This window comes from Phyllostomus hastatus, unplaced genomic scaffold (assembly GCF_019186645.2).
Source record: "Phyllostomus hastatus isolate PE091 unplaced genomic scaffold, TTU_PhHast_1.1 phas_contig_1, whole genome shotgun sequence".
Taxonomy (NCBI): domain Eukaryota; kingdom Metazoa; phylum Chordata; class Mammalia; order Chiroptera; family Phyllostomidae; genus Phyllostomus; species Phyllostomus hastatus.
In genome coordinates this window covers 43896814-43917886 of record NW_025333498.1, presented here as the reverse complement: position 1 = coordinate 43917886, position 21073 = coordinate 43896814, and the positions used below count along the sequence as shown (strand labels likewise).

The 21073-nt window shown below is 36.0% G+C and overlaps 1 protein-coding gene and 1 non-coding gene across 4 annotated transcripts in view; both read left to right on the top strand.

Annotated features, from left to right (window-relative positions):
• The window catches only part of ARHGAP15 (Rho GTPase activating protein 15), a 619068-nt gene that overhangs the window by 329527 nt on the left and 268468 nt on the right, over positions 1-21073 (top strand). The window lies entirely within an intron of this gene.
• On the top strand, positions 4294-4429 carry LOC123814463. Its single transcript, XR_006784917.1, has one exon. It is a non-coding gene; the product is annotated as a small nucleolar RNA SNORA48 (small nucleolar RNA).

Here is a 21073-nt window from a genome sequence, read left to right as displayed (position 1 = left end):
AGAGCTGCAATCATTTATGGGAAGTACAGTGATTTGACTAGACATAGTGGAAGCTTCAAATTGCAAAGATTTCGTTTGATTGGCGTTCAGTTCAAGTCAAAGGATCCAGACGTGCATATAACTAAGATGCTAGAATGATGCATCTGGGCAAATGGGGAATGAAAGAATGCTTTACTCACCTTTGTTACTCCATCCTGTCCTGTAACATCTAGAATCATAAAGATGGATAAATCATTTCAGATATTTCAGATATATCAGTTAAAACCAAAAATAAAATGAAAAGAAACCTATTTTCCATAAATCGTATCAATTACTACATACACTTCCTTGCACCACACACATTTAGGTTAGAAATACACCTGTCTGTACAGGTGTACATATAAATACTCTACCTCTAGTGTTTATATGTGAAGAAATTCAGAAATTTGTACTTTCCAAACTTAATTTCAATTCTGTAGATCTGTTTAAAGGAAGTAATAACAATAAACTAAAAGTCTGAATTGAAGTGCTTTGGGTCATAGTGAAAATTTTGAAATAATCTCATAGTGGGCATTCCTTTAAATAAATCATATTGCATCCATATGATGGTATATTCTATAGCTATGAAAATGTATGTTTTCAAAGGACAGTTGTGGAATGAGTGTGCTTGTGGCATAATGTAAAGTGGGAGGAATTAAGAACAAGCTATGAAACTTATCTGATAAGGAGTTTGAAAACAGGGACCTGGTCTGCTTGTGCAGAGATGTATCCCTGCACAAGGTCAGTGCTCATTAAATAATTGTTAAATATGTGAAGGAATGTATGTTATAAAAGAAAATCTGCCAAACTAGCAACAGCAATAGTGATTAACTCTAAGTAATTAAGTTTTCATTGTCTTCTTTTATAGTTTTGTTCTGTGTTCTCTATGTATCTCCTACATTTTTCACAATAAATAGATTCTTGTTTCCAAAATAAAATAAAATTATAAAAATGTGGCATTTTTTGCAAAAAAGAAACAACATTATTTATAGGAAATACACCTCCTGAAGTACCTGCTGTGCTGTATTTATGAGTATTTGATTCTGTTCAAATCTGAAACTCTTAGGTCAGTTCATACCAATTTTCTCTGCCAAACTTCACTTGTCCTAACATGTGACTAGTAGGTAGATGGGAAGAGACATAGATGTAGATATATGGGGACTACAATGCATTCTACTAGTTTCATTAATTTCACTTTATCCTCTGCATATATGAAGGCATGAATGATGCATATATTAAGAGATATAAATCCAGAAAATGAAAACATAATTTATTCTCACCAGCTAGAATGTAAAAGTTTAGAAGACAAAATACTTGAATGATATTAAATTAAAATCTTTATTTTACACTAACCAGATCTCAGATTTGAAGCACAAATTGTAGTTTATTACCTGATGTGGTAGTTGAATTAGGGTTAGTATTCACTCTACTTTCAATTTTTTTCTCTGAGTTAGAGTTACTCCAAGAAATAATAGTTTTTTTAGGAAAATTTTACTGAAATTTTTATCTTGTTTAACATATGTGTGATTCTTCCTCTCCTTGACAAGAACAATGGGGAAAATGAGGAAAAAGCTGAAATATTGTCATTCTAGAGGAAACTTAAGAAAGGAACTCAGAGTAGGATGGCCTCAATTGGTTCTGTCATGTCATGATTCAGAGAAAGGGCCCCACCTGCTGAGGCAGAAGTGCTGGCAGCTCCCAGGGGTACTTCCACAACCCCTTTCAGAGAAGACTAGACACACAGAACGTGGGGAATACTCCAGATGTCAGCGGTTAGAGATCCCTTCTCAGGGTAGACCTTAGCCTTTCTTAGCTCCAAATGTTTAGTGAGTCTGGGGGACTCAAGCTCACCTGTATAAATTTTGAACATATTCTTGAGATTTTATTTGTAATATAAGATGACACTGGCACATCTGTGAGGGAGTGAAGTTATGATATGGGATCTTTATTTCTCTGAACTAGAGGTAACCCCAAGAGCATGGATATGTATCATTTCTTCATTTGGCCTAAATGTTGTAAGAACATTGTAACAACTAAACAGTTCTAGTTTTGGTGCCATTATAAAAAATTGTTTTTTCCTCCATTGTTAAGAGGAAGCAAACTAAAGTAATGAAATTTATCCATAAATGTAAGAACCTCAGTAAATTCATCAGAAAAGAATTTAAACTGACAAAAAAGTTAACAACTTTCCAGTGTCCATTTTCTTCAGCATGACCTAGAGTACCTATGTCTGGAAAGGAAAATTCTGTATTTGTAAAACTAATGATATTACTTAATTCTGCTTCTGAACTGAGGTGTCTTCTTTAGCACAGTACATTAAACCAGTAATCATTAACACCAGCTCCAACAGGATTGGAACTTCACTATTGAAAATAGACTGTGTTTAGGTACACATGAAATGCAAAGATGGCATGATACAGTGTATAATATAAACTGGAATTGACTCATCATCTTCATTCTGCCAAGGATATATGTTATTTGCTTATTTTTAAAATATATTTGTTTTATTGTATAAGTTTGCCTTTACAAAAGGCAGCTTAAAGTTTTTAACTCTAGAAAAAAACTAAAAGTCTGCAATGAAAAATGGTTTCTGATTATAAAATCTCCTGGAAGGGCTTCATAGGAAAATACCAAGCCTCACTGAGTATTAGATATACTTCGTATTCTCCATACACAAGAAACAGAGTCCCATCTATCCATACATTCATTCATTCATCCAGTATGTTAGATAATGTTCTGTCCACTGGAGATCTAATTATGAACAAAAGAAATTAATGCCCAGCCCTGCCTGGTGTGGCTCAGTGGATTGAGTGACAGCTTGCAAACCAAAGACCCGCTGATTCAATTCCCTGTCTACATGCACACGCCTGGGTTATGGACCAAGTCCCCAGTAGGGGGCATGGGAGAGGCAACCACACATTGATGTTTCTCTCCTTGTCTTTCTCCCTTCCTTCTCATCTTTAAAAATAAATAAATAAAATCTTTAAAAATAAAAAAATGAAATTATCTTCCATTCTCTAAAAATGTCTTATATGTAAGAGAATGTTGACCCTAAATCATGATCATGCACATTGAGGGTGGAAAGGTAACTCAGACTGCACCTAACTAACCTTCTACTTTACAAAACACAAAAGTTAGACCAAAAAGTTACTGCATAATTTAAGGTTCAATGGTGAAGGGAAAAGGTAGAAAACTGTACTTGAACAACAATAAAAAAGTTATAAAAAATAAAGTTTAAAAAATTAAATTAATTTTTTAAAAGCACGCAAAAAAGCAAAGATGAAAAGATAGATGGATAGATAAACTGACAGACAGCTTGAGAGAGAGAGAGAGAGAGAGAGATCAAGGAATGGACTTACACAATGGCACAGGCTGGCTAAGCAAGTCTGAAGTCCATAAGGACACTCAGGGAAGGTCAGGCACAAACTAGAAGTCCCCAGGCAGGGGCTAATTGGAGTCTGTGACTTCAGGGAGGGCATAAATCCTTTTTTAAAGAACTCACCTGATTACACTAGACTTCACCTGATTTAATCCCTTCTGATTAATTTAAAGTCAACTGATTGGAGATTTAATTCCTCACAAAGTTTCTTCAAAGCAACACTTAGATTGGTGTGTGACTGAATATCTAGGGTCTATAGTTTAGCCTAGAAAGTTTGACACATAAAAAAGCCACTATGTGTACATTCACTTGCCCAGTGTCAAGTGGTTGGGAAAATTCAGAATTAGCTCCCCTACTCCCCAGTTCATTCTGTGGTGGGTGGCCCTGGCAGGTACCTATATACTTCAATGTTCTATCCATGAAGACATCTCTCTTCAAAAGTAAAATTTATCTTTCAGCCATGTTTCACCCTATTTCTAAAAAATGGTATTATTATCCCTGGCTGGTGTAGCTCAATGGATTGAGCACTGGCCTGTGAACCAGAAGGTCACCAGTTTGATTCCCATTCAGGGCACTTGCCTGGGTGGTGGACCAGGTCCCCAGTAGGGGGAGCACAAGAGGCAAACACATTGATGTTTCTCTCCCTCTCTTTCTCCCTCCTTTCCCCTCTGTCTAAAAATAAATAAAATCTTTTTTTAAAGGTATTATTAAGTGACTTATATTTGTTGGAGTATCTATACATTTAATTATATTTTAACAAGACCACTCATTTAGCTTTGGTTTGATGAGGGTGATGATAGTCAAGACCAACCTTGCTAGAACTTCTAGATTCTTAAAATTATAGACTATTTTCCTATAAAAATAAGTAAAATAAGCTCTTTTATTTTGTTAAATTGTGTCCCTGATCTGGGTAAAGTTGTACCTGGCTTGGTGGTGCTTGTCTCATATTGGCCAGAGACAAAGTAACTCCTTGTTTATCCCAGGTTGGCTTTTGGTCTGTGCCCATGCCTGGTCCATGCCTTGGACACATAGGTAATAATAGTAATAGTAATAGTAATAATAATAATAATAAAATTTATTAAATTGATGTTAGGAGAATAAAGGTCAATGATAATTTATTTAATTATGTTTATCTGAATGGTGACTTTGTAAGTTAGACATAATTTAATAGAAACTAAGAATAGGCTGACATTTTGTATTTTTATACAAAATGGAGTTCTAAGCATGAATTAACAGAACAAATTGCATTAGTGATTGAGGACATACAACAACATAACCTAAAATGAATTTTTATTAATATGCCAAGCAAAAAGTAAAATTAAATAAATAACCCTCTATATATTCATGTAAATTTGGAAGCTATGCTTAGTCTTGCCAAACAAGTAATTTCCATTTCTAAATGTAAATAACAAAAATTTTATGACAGTTTCTCGTCAAGACAACTTCTGATACAGTGAAAATGATATAATTAAGTCAGTTTTGCTTCTTGCTACTAGTGGTCAAACATCTCGAGAAGTTTATGCTGGAGGACTGGGCCTTTTGTTAAAGGCTGTGGCTTCATAATGCTTTTTAGTTCTTAATTCTTTCCCTTTATCTTAGGTAACATGATATCAAATTCCTATTGGCTTACTTTTGATTTCTACATCAACTTTAAAGGCTTTCATTGAATAATTTTCCTTATCTTGTAAGAAAATTCTGTTCATCTGCTAGAAAATAGTGATGTCATTTTTTCAATCAAGCATTCATTAAAATAAGTTTTCCTTTTAAAACTTTTAAAAACCTTTCTTTGAAAACAGTTCCTTAGGTTAATGAATGTGTTTTAGCTTTAAAATGTTCTCCCATCGTTCCTCAAGAAGTTCTATTATCCATCCCATTTAACCCATTGCTATTTTATTTTCCTCTTCTGCATTTCCTGTCCCTAACCTCCTATTTTTGTTCTGTGGCTTTCCGTTAATACTGTTTAATACAATTTGATGAGCACCAACAAAAAATCCAAGATGAACAAAGGCACAGGGCAACGGCAGCAGGAAAGAGAGAGGGAACAGAAGGCGTTGCTGTCAGTCTTCAACCAGTTTCTATAGCCGCCTCTCACTTCCAGGGCTGAACCAAATTCTACAGTATTTGCTAAGGTGGCCAGAGAAGTCAGAAATAATGCAAGGGCAATAATATGACTACAGTCCATGAATCATGGATTATCACTATAATCTTTACTTTTAATGTTATGAATGTGGGCTATTACATTAAACAAAATCTAGGCACTGAGGTCTCTATGTGTTGATATCTATATTTTTAGAGTATGCCTGACAGTATTTTAGAAACCTCATTTACCCCCTTTTTTTAGCACAAAGCTAATGCTTTATTTTTTCCCCCAGTTTAAAAATCTAAATGCTGATATTTATATACAAAAAAAGGATTAAATGTTTGGAAATATAATTACATTTTAGACACTGTTCATGTGAGAAAAAGTATAAATATGTTTTCCTTTTCACACTACTTTTTGACACCTCAGCGCATAAAAATTAACTAAAAGCCACCTTTTGTTATATTAGCAACAATGTCATTCTTAATTAGATTCACCACCTCCATCTGTGCTTAGGTATGACACTGCACATCATCTCTCTAGTTCTTCCACGAAGAGGACAGAAAAATCCCTCACACACCTCAGATGTGTTCTTTGGGTCTCTTTCAACAGATACCCCATGTTTGCCAATCAACAAGCAGTTTTCTTGAATAGCTATGACTTAATATGAAAACTGAATTCTCTATTTCTCTTCATTCCATAATGTTTTTTGTAGCTGTCTCTGCTTTCTCTATAGTTTGCCTTTGCTACACTAGCAGGGTGAAGGTGGGGGCAGGGCGATGGGTCGGGGGATGATACAGTTATTTCAGAATAGAACTTTTATTTTGATTGGCTATTGTATTTTCAGTTTGTCTGGTTCCCCACTTCCATATAGGAGGACAAGTTATTTGGGCCAAACAATACAGTGCAGTTTGGAAACAATGCCTTCTATGGGCACAATCTTATTCTTTCCATATCCACTTTTTAAAAATTGTGAAAATCAAGCCAACATTTTTTTTTTCAAAACAATGCAGTTTCTCAAGACTTGTAGAAAAGACAGCTTGGGTTGAATTTTTTTTCAATTTAAGCATATGATAAAAAAGAGTGGGTTGTGTAAAGCCAGCATATATATGTGTCCAAACATTCATGTGTTTTGAGTATTAATGGAAAAGAGTATTTTACTTGATGGACATTGTCTTCTTGCTTAGATCTTGAAGCTCTTGACTCCTAGTCCTATGCACATAAATCAAGCATATTCAGACACAAAGCAGACAATTGAGGGGAGCCATTCACTGGGTAATTCCATCCTCTCTTTTGTGTGAACATTTGCAAATATAAGTGATTTGCATCTGTGCAGACTCCCTTGAGGGGCTTGTCTATCCTCACATCATCTTTAGACATCCCAAAAGTTTCTTTGTTAGACTCTCTTTCTGTGATGCCAGATGGTTGATGCCACCCTACAAAACCGTATTTTGAGAAAGGAGAACCAGTTTAGCAGGTAGATGCAACAGCACCCATTACCGTTATTGTCACATCTCCCAAGTCAGTAATGGCAAAATGCACTTCTTATCACATGTTCACTCCAAACACAAAAATAAGTAAAATTGGCATGGTTTTCCTTTTACACCAAGAATTCAGCACAGCTGCTCCCTAACACACATTAAAAGGGAAAATAAAAGATAATAACATCTTTAATTTCTCATGTTTCTCAGCATCTCTTAGAAAAAATAGCTTCATGATACATGGCTCAGTGGCCTGAAAATACCTACTTTTTTTAAAACACTTTCAAACACTGTTTTCCTTCATATTATAATATGGGAGCAGGAAGATTTTTAGCAAAGATAAAGACTTGGGATCTAAGGAACAGAATCTGAAAACTTGATGTAATGCCTAGTCATGCTATTCAATTATGCCATGATTTTTTTCAGTCTTTTATTTAATCACTACTCTATACCCATTCATTTACCTTGTCTGAGAAAAATGTTAGTAGCTGTATGCATGAAAAATATTAAGTAAAGATGAACATTTTAAATACTTCTTAGAGTTTCATTTTTTCTCCCATAAAATTAAAATGCATTTATCAGATAAGTAATAGTAATTGGCTTTGGATTATATAATCTTCAGGGAAATATATATATACAGTAAATTATATTAACATAACAAAATAAGTTTTCTTACCAGATTAAAAACCTTAAAATAAACCCAGGTGTCCAAAACCATTGTTTGCTTCCATGGGAAGGAAGGGCTGGTTAGAAACTTCCCTGAAACCACTTTCAGATCACAGCATGGACATACGACATAATTCAAGTTATTAGTTTTTTCCACTTAGGCTCACAGGTCTTATAGACACAACTATTTTACAAGAACAAGATTTTCATGGAAAATATGACTTATACAGTCATTTTATTGAGTCTTTATTGCTAATGCACATGGGGTTCAAAACCATAATGACAATATTGAGCACTTAAGTCATTAGGCTGTCATATTACAGCAAAATTATTTGTACTATATAATCATTGTTTCCTTTTTTATATTATATAGATCTAAGTTCAGTTCATCTATCTTTGCCATTACAGGACTACTTTGTTATTGTAAATACCTATTTTTCAGATGATTTGAGTATGTTTATTGTAGTTCAAGTTCATGTTTATTAGACCTTTGCTTCTGTAAAGCTGGGAAACATGATGGAGGGAAGTTTGCTGTGTGCCTCATGGTGACTTGTTTGATTATGTGTTGCCTCACAGTGTCGATTGCTATATAGTTTATGTTTTAAATATTTGTATGTACACCAAAAACTTCAAGGTCACTGAGAGCCAGTTTCTTTTTCTTTTTTTCTAGCAAACATTTCCATCATACTCATCATACTTAAAACACACTCTTGTCTTTAAAACTAAAGTGGAATTCTGCTTGTATGCAACTTTTTTCTTTAAGGACTTTAAAAGTGGACACATTTACATGATCTCTGGTGATTATGTGTGCTAAGAACAAAATCATTTAGGAAGAAAAATAAAACTGAACCTGAAAACTTCAGCTGAAATCATTTGTGAGCATTAGGTGAACACAGCTTTGGTTTGGACAACTGGCTCCAGTTTCATAAACCTTTTTTAGAAATGGATATTAGTTATTATTGTTCTAGTAATCAAACTGCTGTCTCAGATTTTGCTGTACTTATATTCTGTGTCTTAATGGATTGTATATTTTATTGTTAAATTCTAGGAATTATGGCACAATGTTGCTCAGCTGGCCAATAGAATGCTATTGGTTTCTTCAAGGGGGGTGGGGGAGAGAGAGAGAGAGTGATATAGAAGTTGGGAGAGATACACACTACCAAGCTTGAATAGTTTTTGGCTGAGACTATGTGAATTGATTCTCATACTGGGAAATGGCATATAAGATCAGTAGTCTGTTCAAATCACTGTACAGTTAATTCAGCTAAATTAAGAGCAAATTAAGAGCAAAACCAAACTTTGAGTTAAATAAAACCTGTTTATTCTGTAGTCTGGTCTAAACTATGTCTAAGCGTGTGTCTCCAGCTTCTTTCACCAGACCAAAACCATGATTTTGAGAGTGCATTGTAGACCAGACTGTGCTTATCCAGTCTTTCCTATATTAAAATATATAATCTGAAATTGGCCCTTTGTGAGAAGTTATTATTTTTACTTTGCCATGAGTTTCCAAAACTAAAATGCTGTGTAATTGGGAGGGGGTAGGATAAACAAAACTAGTATAACTGTCCTAACCACAGAGAGCACAAATTATATACTTGAAACACCCAGCACCACTGAGAACCTGTAGTTCACCCATTCCCTTTTCCCAGGTGTATTTTAAGGACTGGGTATGAGTGTAGTTATGGAGAGACAACGAGCAAGTGTTAAATGTCATGGGTAGCACACTATAACAGAGCAGCACTTAAAAACTGGCATACTAAAATTCAAAAGCCTAACTCTTGCAGATAAAAGAATAAAATGTAACTTGTCTAACCTGTTCTACCAACTTGAGATACAGTTAACATCATCTTGCTGTTTTCTCTGAATTGGTATCTTTTTCCATGAATCACTCTGGCTCCACACACACATTGCCCTGCTCAGATACTAACATAAAGCTGGGTGGAGAAAGACCTGGAAATACAAATCAATTCAGAAATAGTCCCTGGCTTTGCTGGCTCTGAGTCCTGTCACGTGCACATGGCTTTGCAGTTGAACGCTATTTCACCTGACACCTCCTGGCCCACTGTTGTGGTGGAGCCATAGCAACTGCAGCACTGCCCCACACGTGGGCTCCAGGGGGTTGTCTTTGTGCTGGCACATGCCGTGTTCAGATGGGACACCCAGAGGCCTGCTTTAGAACTGCACTGTCCAATATGGATGCCATTAGACATGTGTGACGACCAAGCATTTGAAATGTAGCCAGTCTGAACTGAGATTTGCTTGCTGTGTGACATACATACCAAATTTCAAAGACTTGACACTGAAAAATAACATAAAATATCTCATTTATAAATTTTATATTGATTATATGGATAAGTGACAATACTTCGGATAGATTGGGTTAAATAAAACATTACTAAAATTAATGTCTGCTATTTCTTGTTAGTGTGACTACTAAAATATTTATAAGTACATATATGGACAGTGCTGGATTAGGGGATCTGTGATCTAAGACACCTGCTAGGCCAGAGTTAGCCTCTACCAAATATTTATTCTCTCTCTCTCTCTCCCCTCTCTCTCCTTAACTGAAAAAGAGAATAGAGGTTTCATCCTCATCTTGTCATTCTTATAATCATTTCTCACAAGAGTCTCCAACCTCTATAATTTTCTTCCTTCATCTCTCATCCACCACCTGATATACTTTTAATATATGCTTAAATATATAAGCCTTCTTAAAAGGTATTTAATGTTTCCCTGGCTGATGTGGCTCAGTGGATTAAGTGCTGGACTGCAGACCAAAGGGTTGCCAGTTTGATTCCCAGTCAGGGCTCATGCCTGGGAATTGTTCCCAGTAGGGGCCATGAAAGGCAACCACGCATTGCTGTTTCTCTCCCTCTCTTTCTCCCTCTCTAAAAATAAATACATAAAATTTTTTGAAAAATATATTAAATGTTGATTTTATATAAATTTTCCATCTTTCTTTAATAAGATAGAAAAATAACAATGTAATTATGTACTCATATCTGTGTATAGTTAAGAAAGGAACAGTCGTGTTATTTTTCTAGATCTAGATGTTCCTGGTTTGAAGAAGATGGCCTGAGAGCCTGGATCTGTTTCTCTTCTCAGACCTCTTGTGGGTAGAAACTCATACTGCCATTCAATGGTAATAAGCAATTATAATTGTCTTTGTTCATAAAATATTAGAGGAAAGTTTACTTTTTTAACACACAGGCTTTTATGTATAAATATTAAAGATATAAAAAAGGAATAAGAGCTTTTATTTTTCTAAAAATTTGTTCAGAGTATTATTATATTTATTAAACAAACATACACTGAACACTTATCATTTGCCCAATACTGTTCTAGGTACAGGGACTAAAGTCTCTACAAAAATAAATAAAATAAAATAGAATTAAATACAGGCGAAAACCCTGCTTTCATGGAGCTAACATTCCAGCAGGGAAAAGGAGATGCTAAAAAAAGGAAAAAATATATACATTAGCAAGATAATTAAGTTTTAAAACATTTTAAAAATAAGGAAGAGATATAGAGAGCATCTAAACAAAGAAATCTTGCAATTTTAAATAGAGGAGAACCTTCAGAAATAACATTTGAGGGAAGACCTGAAGGAAGCAAGGAAAATAGCTATGTGGCTATCTAAAAAAAGAATACTTAGGTCAGCTTGTGCAAAGGCCCTGAGGCAGGATATGCTCAGGAGAGACAGCAAGAAGACCAATGTGCACAAAGTAGAATTAGTGACTAACAATAAGTATATCCAATTATTTCCATCTAAAGGTATGGAAGCTTACTAGTGAGAAACTCATTCTGAGAAGACTTTTTTTTTTGCTCTCCTTATCAGAGCTAACTTTGCTTGAAAGTGGTGATATAACCCTATGACCTCCAGCAGTAAAACAAAATGTCTTCTGCCTAATAACCTACTGCATCATCCCTACCATGCTCATAATTTAGCTCCTCAGATCTTTACATTCTCCCTGGAACTAACATCCATCCCATCTATGACTAATGAAGTGTTAAGGATCTTTAAAAAAACTTATTATGTGAATTATGCTTTATCTATGATTAGTAAAGTACATCTCTATGTGCTCCAAGGCTGTATGGCAAGGCAAGTACTTATGAAACAACTCTGATAAGAATTATCCTTATATAAAGCAATATTCCTGACATATTTATCAAAGCAGAATTACTACTATTTGGGTGCACATAAGACTTAAATCTTAAACTAAGGTATAAAACAAAATGTTTTTATATTTGTTATTTTAAAACTACCATTATTAGCAGAAGTTATAGTAGTCACCCATATCATGCATTCACCTGACAAAATTATGCTAACAGTAAATGTATTGCCAACAATGCTACAATTACTAAACATTCATAAAATTGGAGAATTTAATAAACTCTCCAATAAATTTAATAAATTTAAATACAATAAATTTAATAAAGTGTGTTGAAAGTGTGAGAAAATTTACTCTGTCTTAAAAAGCAATTTCTAGGGCTCTTTCTGTCACATGGACGTAGCTCTTTACCCACAGCTATTTTAATATGTTTCATTTAATTTGTCTATACTTACTCCAAATTTCTTAAGTTATCCTATCCATTTTCTGTTTTGACACATATGTATTATGACTTCTAATTGTTAGCTCCCAAAGCCCAAGAGACATTTTTATTTAACTCACTTTACAGTCTAGTGCAACCTGTAACTTATAATAATGATAGTGATGATGATAGAAATGGGGAAGAAAGGTAGGAAGAGGTTAAAGATAATAATTTACTTGTATACATACAAAGCAATGTGATCTTTTACATCAAAGTATTTGGTCCTTAAAACATTGAAATTGGGGTATTTGTATTCCTGTTATACAGATGAGCTCATTGAAATTCAGGGACGCTAAAGTATACATCTTCAATCAGATTTGGGACTCAAGATCAGATTTCTTAACACAAAAGCCTATGTGCTTTCCACCATGCATCTTGCTCAGACACTATTCAATTATTACCCATTTTTTTCTGATCACCAACTACCTATCAGTCTTGATGAGAGTGTAGGGAGCACTGTTAAATTTCAAACTATAAGGTGAAGGTCCACCTCATGCCACCCTCATCCTTCACTTCAGCATGTTTTCCAAAATCAGTTTATTTCATGTGGACTCAAAATTGACAAAAGAAATATTTTTGCCAAACCGTTAAGTGACCCAGAGCACATGTCTCTCAGGTGGTCACTCCCTCACAATGGAACAGTTATGTTCAGTTTTCCTTTGCAAGGGTGTACCCATGATTCCCTGCTCTGTCTTCCTTTGCTTTCCTTAGCCATTATGTAGACTGGCACCTCTGGGTTGTCAGGGGTGTTTTCAGACTGAAGTCCACAGGTGTTGCTCTTGTTGTCTTTAATTTTTTTCTCTCAAGCCACAGAGTCTCTATAGATAAACTTACTTTCTGGTGACTAATTTAAAGGAATATTTTCTGATAAAAATTTCCTAACGGAAATGCTTGACGGAAATAAGAAGACATTAGATCCTGCCAGCATATTTTTCTTTTTTTGTTGGTTGTGCTTTGACAGTTTGAAGGATTAAGGGATAACAATGAGAGTAGTTCTTATTATTACCTAAGTTTTACCATGTCCTTTGTACCATTCGCAATGTCCCTGTTGGAATAGACACTGATGACTACATCTGTTGTGTTATTTAAAGTAGATCTTTAAGTCAAAATGAGGATGTGTACGCATCGCCTCATTTTGAGCTTGCTTAATATTTCCAACCATACTTTAGAAATAAATCCCAAATGCTTTTTTGCTAAGTGCATTTCCCTTTCAATTTTAAACCTATGTGTATTTTAAAGGTCACTTAATCCATGCATTTCCAGTTCCTCCGGTCTTAAATCATCACTGTGTTATTTTATGTAAGAGGTACTTAATGTCTCAAGAAGCTTGTGGAGACCTTTAAAACCCCAAAACATTTTTTTGCAAGACCAGAAATTCTATTTTGTCAAGGGTAAACAAGCTTGAAGAAAACCAAGTCCTCAGCCTGTTCAATAATCCTGAAGTTCAAATTTCAGAGAGGTTGGAACTTGGTGACATGCACTCTCCCATTCATAGCTCAGTCCACTCTATTCTTTCCTAGTTTAGGCAAGACTAGGGGAGGATACACATGGGGAGGATATCCAGGCGAACCCTCTCCTCGGTGGCATCTGTGTCTGGAGGGATGTCCTGACAATCAGCACCAGGATTCTCTCCCCCCAGGACAAGGGAAGGCTCAGAGCCCCAAATGTAATAATCTGTTACAGACTTCAGATTACCAAAAGCTAAAGAAAAGCAAAACACTTAGCATTGCTACATGTAAAAAGGAAGGCTACTGTAATTTCCCCCCTTGGGGCATGTATTTTTTATATTATTATGCATACTTATGCATATACATGTAAATGTATTTCCATATTTAATTCAAAATTCTCCAATTCTAAATATGTAGAATAAAAGAGCATTAATTGATGGCATGACTGCATTTAGAAGCAAATCTAAAACTTTTGGTCACAGGAAGAATTGGGCCAGCAATGTGTGCCTAGAACAACAGAACTGGCTTCTCTGGAACATTCTTCTGGATTTAGGAACTGTTTTTCTAAAGATGTGAAACCTGGGATTAGAGACACATAAAGATGTACTGAGAAAAGCCGAGAAATGGTGGCTGAGAAATTTGTGCTGAATTTTTACCCTGCTTCTTAATATGCGGCCTTAGGCAAGTGATGTAAACAATTTGAGTATCTTTTTTTTTGATCTCAGAAATTAGGAGCATTTACTCTATGTTCCTTCAAGTTCACTCTAGATTTAATATTTCATGTGTCTGTGACTCTAACATGAACTGTGCCTACGAATGGGGTTATCTGATGGTCAGAAACAAGAAAAAGCTTGGCAACTTAATTACAATGAACTCATTTAAGGAAAAAATAAGATACTTGGGATAATCATCGGTTTGGGACAGAAAATAAATCTCCCATCACTATTTTTTGATGAAAGGAAGAGTTAATCTGAAGGTGTGGCTGGAAGGCAAAAAGCTGTTTCATGTGTCACAGATGTGGTGACCACTGTCTCAGTAAAGACCTCAGGTAGATTCAAAATGGACAACAAATATAACAGCCTATGTGCTGACCACACATATCTGAGTAATGTGGGGTTTCCCGGTCTTTTCATAGTTTTTTCCTCTTCTTTAGAAATGTATGTTATGAATTATGATTATTGCAGTGGAGCCAAGTATTCACCAGGCTCCAGCGAGATCTTTGTTTAGGGAGCATAAGCTCACTGCCAGCTGCAAACTGCAGCTGTCCGTCAGCATGTGTGAGGACAAACCGCTCCAGTATCCCTTGATCACTTAGCCATAGACTACATACTGTGTCCTCAGATCGCTCGGCACACCCTTTGCATTTTCAATGCACTTCCTGTGGGAGGTGGGAGGATCTCAGTGTTTTGCACACATGTTTTGGAGTAAATAGCTTGAGGCTTATGTCAAACTGAGGCCTCTAATAGAGGATTCCATCCCAATAAAACTACTTTGTGAGAGACCAACTGACTCTGGCCTGACATTTCCTGATCTCCAATGTCCTGAAAAAGGCATGGGAGGCTGCTACTCTGACAACCAACTGTTCTTCAGGACAGAGTGACCTCCGCGGAGAGTGCCAGGGAAATGGGCCCAAGGCCAAGCGCCTGTCTCAGTGTGAGGGAATGTGGGGGTGAGAAGGCCAAGGCCAGGGGCAAAGCCAGAGGAAGAGCACAGCCAGGGTGCTGAGTGCAGCCATTCTCCTGGGCCAGAGCATGGAGCAGGGGGCAAGACTTAATGGAATCCTTATCTTGAGAGAAATCCTAGTCTAGAGCTTTCCAGTAGATTTGGAACTCTGTGCTTAGGAAAGGCTTTTGAAGAGGAGCACATTTTGCTCATGTAGCATTTGCCAGCCTTCAGAACAATATTTTTTCTTTAAATTTCCAGGCATGCTTAGAATGGGAAAGAAGCCGGCACCCCCACACCAAATTTAATTAGAGCATTTATAAAGTTAACCAAGGTCTCCCCTGTTTTTTTTTCTAACCAGCATGACTCATGTAAGCTATACAGATCATTTTAGAAAAGGGCAGCAGTTTTAGGAATACCCTGAGAATTATCCTGAGAATTTAGGAGCACCCTGCTCTCCCCAGGCATTTGCGTACAGTAAACTGTGAGCTTCTTGAAGGGTGAAAACTAGGACTGAAGTTTCTGTGGGCCCTGGAATGCTCTTAATACATTGCAGGAAGCATGATCTATGATCAGGCAGTACTTGTGGAAGTTATGTTTTTAGGTTTTGTTTAATAATAGTATGTTCAAATAAAAATAAATAAATCTGGAATTCCTCCCACTCATGGGGGTATTATGAGAACTGCTTTTTGTTGTATAAGAGTATTTTTTTTTCAGTAAGAAATGTGCTCACTGTAAATTCATGCGAGAACTGTACAATATGTAGCATACAGATGGCCAAAGCTTGCCTGAGTCAGTCACCGGAGAAAGCATTCTGAAGTTTGGGAAAAGTCACATCACGTGTGTGTGTGTGTGTGTGTGTGTGTGTGTGTGTGTGTGTATCTGTGTATGTTTGTGGGCAGAGGAGCAGTGACCCAACATAAACACTTTCTTTCCCACAACTTAAACATACACAAAGTACTTAAACTAGTTTCTTTCTGGGGTGGAAACCATTAGTGTCACAGGGTCATTAAACAATAGCAAAGCTCTGTTAGTCCATGATCTTTCGGTATTCAGAAGGATAGTAAAATAAAAACAAGTCTCTGCAAGGGATCAATATTGCCCCAAAAAAGAGCAACTTCAGTACCAGAGTATTTGGGCTGCTGGCTTGCTAAGTGCCTTCAATTCTCTCCTTATTGCAGTTTTCTGCTTCCTTCATTGTGAAGCCTTTTTGCTGGATGTGTTACATGCAATGAGCTTGGGTGTTATAATAAACAGAGAGGAAGGCTGCAATAATGTATTTCAGTTAGGAAGAAGCACTTGAAAGAAATTGGTTTTGCTATACACATGATGTGAGCCGATCAATAGTGGTTTAGTCTGACAAGCACTGTCAATATCCATTGTCACAGTTCAGAAAGTCTTTAATGGATAGTTCTTCAAAACCCAATGATTTCAACACATGTTCAAAGTCTTGAAACACACTCTACCTGGCAGAAATTAATCACACATAAACACTTGGGATTGCATACAAGTATTTGTTTTAACTGACAGCCAAATATCAGTCAATTAAAATTTTAACATATTAATATATATGTATTTAATTTTACATAAATAAATAGATATTTAAATTTATGTAACAACTAAGGGCATAATCTAGTAATAGTAGATACATTGGAAATACCCAGTAAATGTTGAAAAAATGAGAGGCACTGTCAGGAAGGATGAGGGGGCACTTTTTACACCACCTGTGCTGCTCACTTACTGGTTGTTACAGCCCTGACCGTGACACAGGAGGGTGCCCACCAAACCATCACAATCCATAATACATGTCACCCTTCAGTGAATGCTTATCATTCACTAGATTTTATGCTGGGTGTTTTGCATATATTGGGCATTTAATTTACACAACAATCTTTGATGTGGATATTGTCGGCCCCATTTAACCAATTAAAAAATAGAGGCACGAAGAATTTACATTTCTTGAATAAGATTCTACCACCGATAATGACAGACTTGAAATTCAAAATCCAAAACCTATAACATTCAAAACAGATTGAATGCATGAGAGAAAAAGGAACACACATATTTTGAAAGGAACAGCATTATTGGAAGCAGGCCATATGTTAGTGATTCTTATTAACCTTCCCCCTAAACGGTGACCCTGAGCTCTTATTCCTATGAAGTAGCCAGAAGTGAAACAAGCAGACTCTGTGGCTGGTCACAGAGAAGAATGTGATGTCCTAGTTCAGCTAAGATAAGAGGTAAAGGGTTTGTAAATGTGAATATATGTGCTTACACTGTTATGGGCTAAGTGTGCATCTGTCTATCTTAGAAAAAGATTGTGTGATGGCAGGGGTCAAGAAGAAAGACTAAGACATTGAGAGGTCCAGCTAAGGCACTAGCCATTTTTACCTAAAAGGGAGCCCCAACCCCGATCCTACGTCTCTACCTCTATAGTCACACTCATCTTGCCATGTACAACCTGGGGCACAGTGAGTGTTTCTTCTATTTGCTTTCTGCCCAGTAGCAAAAAACTCAACTTGTGCTCATGGTGGTTACAGCTGTGTGAGACCCAGATGCCTTCTTCAGTTCTTCTGACTGGCACTCTTGAGAGTACTCAGCCATTAATTCTATTGCTGTCTTACGATTCACTAATTTCACCTAAGGCAGCTCATTTTCTCTTTTAAGTCTACAGTGACAGACTTAAAGTTATTTCAGTCTGCTGTTCAGGTAAACCAGATGATTTGAGCCCATAGGTTGGAAGTGCTTGACTACAGTGCAATCTCTCCTTGTCCTTAGAACTTTGACAGCACTGTCAAACAGATGTAGAGGAAGGCAGTGGGACAGGTTAGGAGTTCTCACGGGCTCAAAATCTGACAGCATGCATTCAATTTTGGTTCTGCCACTTATTTGCTACATGGCTTAACCTCTCTGGTGCTTAGATTTTAATCTGTAGAGGGGACAGCAATAAGAGAATTTGCCACATGGAATGATTATGAGGGATTAAATGAGAAACCTGTGATATATACTCTTGTGACCTAGTTCAAATTTTATGTCTGAAAATTAAAGATACCTGTAGCATATTGTTGATTATACATAAGGCCAGGAATTTAGGGATTACAGAAAATGATTCAAAGTTGTCATATATTACTCCTTAGAATACAATATCTGTGCACACATTTTTTACAAAAGTACAAACAAATACACACATACACACAGTATATAGTGACAGTTTTCTCTGTTTATGGACAGAAGATTTAAATACTGCCCACCCAATTCAAACACTGCTTAGCATGATCTAGTACCTGAGTTAGTGTGGAAAGTCAGCATTGAAATTGTCTGATGCTCTTAAATATGAATGTTATTTCATTCTCCAACCTGACTTTTTTTTCACAGGAATCTAAGTGCTAATTGCTGAAAATCTTGCTATTTATGCTCTTACCTCTATGGTGGAATTACCAAAATAAAAAGCAAAATCTACTGTTTTGCTTTTTATTTTTTTCTCTGTAAACTGTTGTGCACATTCATCTATAAGGTCTCGGCGTTTGATTTGGCCATGACCTGTTTTCTGTCACCAGCAGGGAGCCCATCACTCCTCTCAATATACAGTATTTGCTCAGGGAAAACACATTTCTACTACATGGTACCCTTCATCTGCATTGAAGTCCCATGTTATTTTTGTCCTTTTTTTTGTAATTTCACTTTCAAAATAAGCTACTGTCTTAGCTCAGTAACCACTTACTTTATTAGCAAATTCATCAAATGTTCGAATAGTTCTCAAATAGTTTTACTGACATGGTACCAAGTCGTAAGAAGGCCAGATAAAATATCCAGCCAATAGAAGATGCTTTAATAGTGTAAATCTTTACTCCATATCTACTGTATTTGATTCTGTTTCAAGAAAAAAAATGTCATCAGATGTCTCTGTACAAACCATAGTTTTTTGCTTTTTATGTTTATTTTCTATTTTCCTTTCTTTGTTTTCTGATTATGTAGTATTTCCATAACTTTGGATGCAAAGATATTTTTAACTCTGTCTCAGAAAAAGAAATCAGACTTACAAATGGAGGAAAATAACATTTGTGATGATATTACTCAATATTTTTACCACAGTACTAAAGTTATCATCATCTTCATCATTGTAATCATCATAACCACCGTGAAAGTTTCTCATTAAGCAACTCAAAGCAATGCTTAACGCTATAAAAACTTACACCAACTCACACTGTAAAAATCATTATTGGCATAGATATACCCTAAGATATATTATCATCAAAATAAAATTATTAGGCCTATACATGAAGAGACAATGAAGGATTTACACCATAGACATGAATACATTAGAGGTAGAAACACATGGATACATATGTATATTACTTGGAAAAGCACACATGGAATTTCCATATGGCTGAATAACAGGGACATGACAATAAACTGCCAGCTCTTTATTGTTTAGATTTGGCTATTTAGAAAGTAAATATTTGTCATTGTATGAATTCTCACTTTAAATGGGTAGATAGAATAAATATGAATCATTGGGTAGATTATGCCCTTCTGTTTCAAGCTGACTATTTATTTTGTATTCCTACAATGCCTAAGTGGGAATTAAGTGGTTAAAACAAAGCACTGCTGTTAAAATGTCCTGCATTCCCTCTTGCAATTATTTCCAGATTTAATCATGATTTGTGTTTCAAGTTAAGTCACTTAAAGTTTCAATAACTTAGTTTCTCAGGCTGCAAGTTGGGGGTTGAAATTATGACTGCTATTACATTGAGCATGTGAAAAAAAGAAAAGACGTATTAAATGGCCAACAGTACATTAAGCCCCATCCTACCCTTTCTGCCCACTCTGACACAGGGAGTTATGTGCAAAGTTTTGCAAGCTCTAAAACCACATGCTGGAGAGGGCAAAACAGTATTTATTACAGCCTCGTGAATTAGCACAGCCGTGTATACCCTGGAAAAGAATCAGGCAGGAGGCTGGAAAGAAATTTAATAAACTTTATTTCTCTTTTCAATCAATTTTGGGCATGGTGCTCTTATTTCAGTAATTTAAAAAGTGGTACAACAGGGTAATTTGGAATACAAGAAGGTCACATTGGAAAATATGAGTGGAGACAATTCAGTACTTTGTTATGTAATCCGTGTGATGGTTTAAGTGTGTTTTGGAATCTCTGGGGATTAAGAGCCTGATATAACCTTATTTTGTCATTTCTTTCTGGATCGGCCCTCTCTGGACACTGCAGTGTGCAGTAAGATGATTGCCCTAAACAACTGTTGTCAGCTTTGCTCTGAACATCCTCCTAGACTTGCAATGTGGGGAGTTCTCGGCGGCTAAGAAAAAACTGTCTACACATGATGTTGACCCTTATGTAAAAATTCAACAATGAAGTGACAAGTAGCCTAGAAAGATGTTTGTGTTAGCATTTCTCTTCTTTCTCTTAGCAACTCTCTGAAACATTGGCTCTCTCAGCATTTCCAAATTGTAAAAAAAATAATAATAACAATAACATGTAATTGTAACATGGGAATACCACAAGTACAGAAGTTTGGCAGAAAATGGGAATATTTCAAAATAAGGTCTACAGCAAGAAAAATTCTGGCAGATGTACAGTTCTGGGTCATATTATCCAAACTGTTGGATTCTGGAAGATTTCAGGGTGTTGTTTTGTTTTGTTTTGTTTTGTTTTTTTCGTGATTCCCACTCCTTAATATACTGGTAGTGGCTGTTCATAAACCAAATTCTGTTTCTTCTCCCTCCCATTACT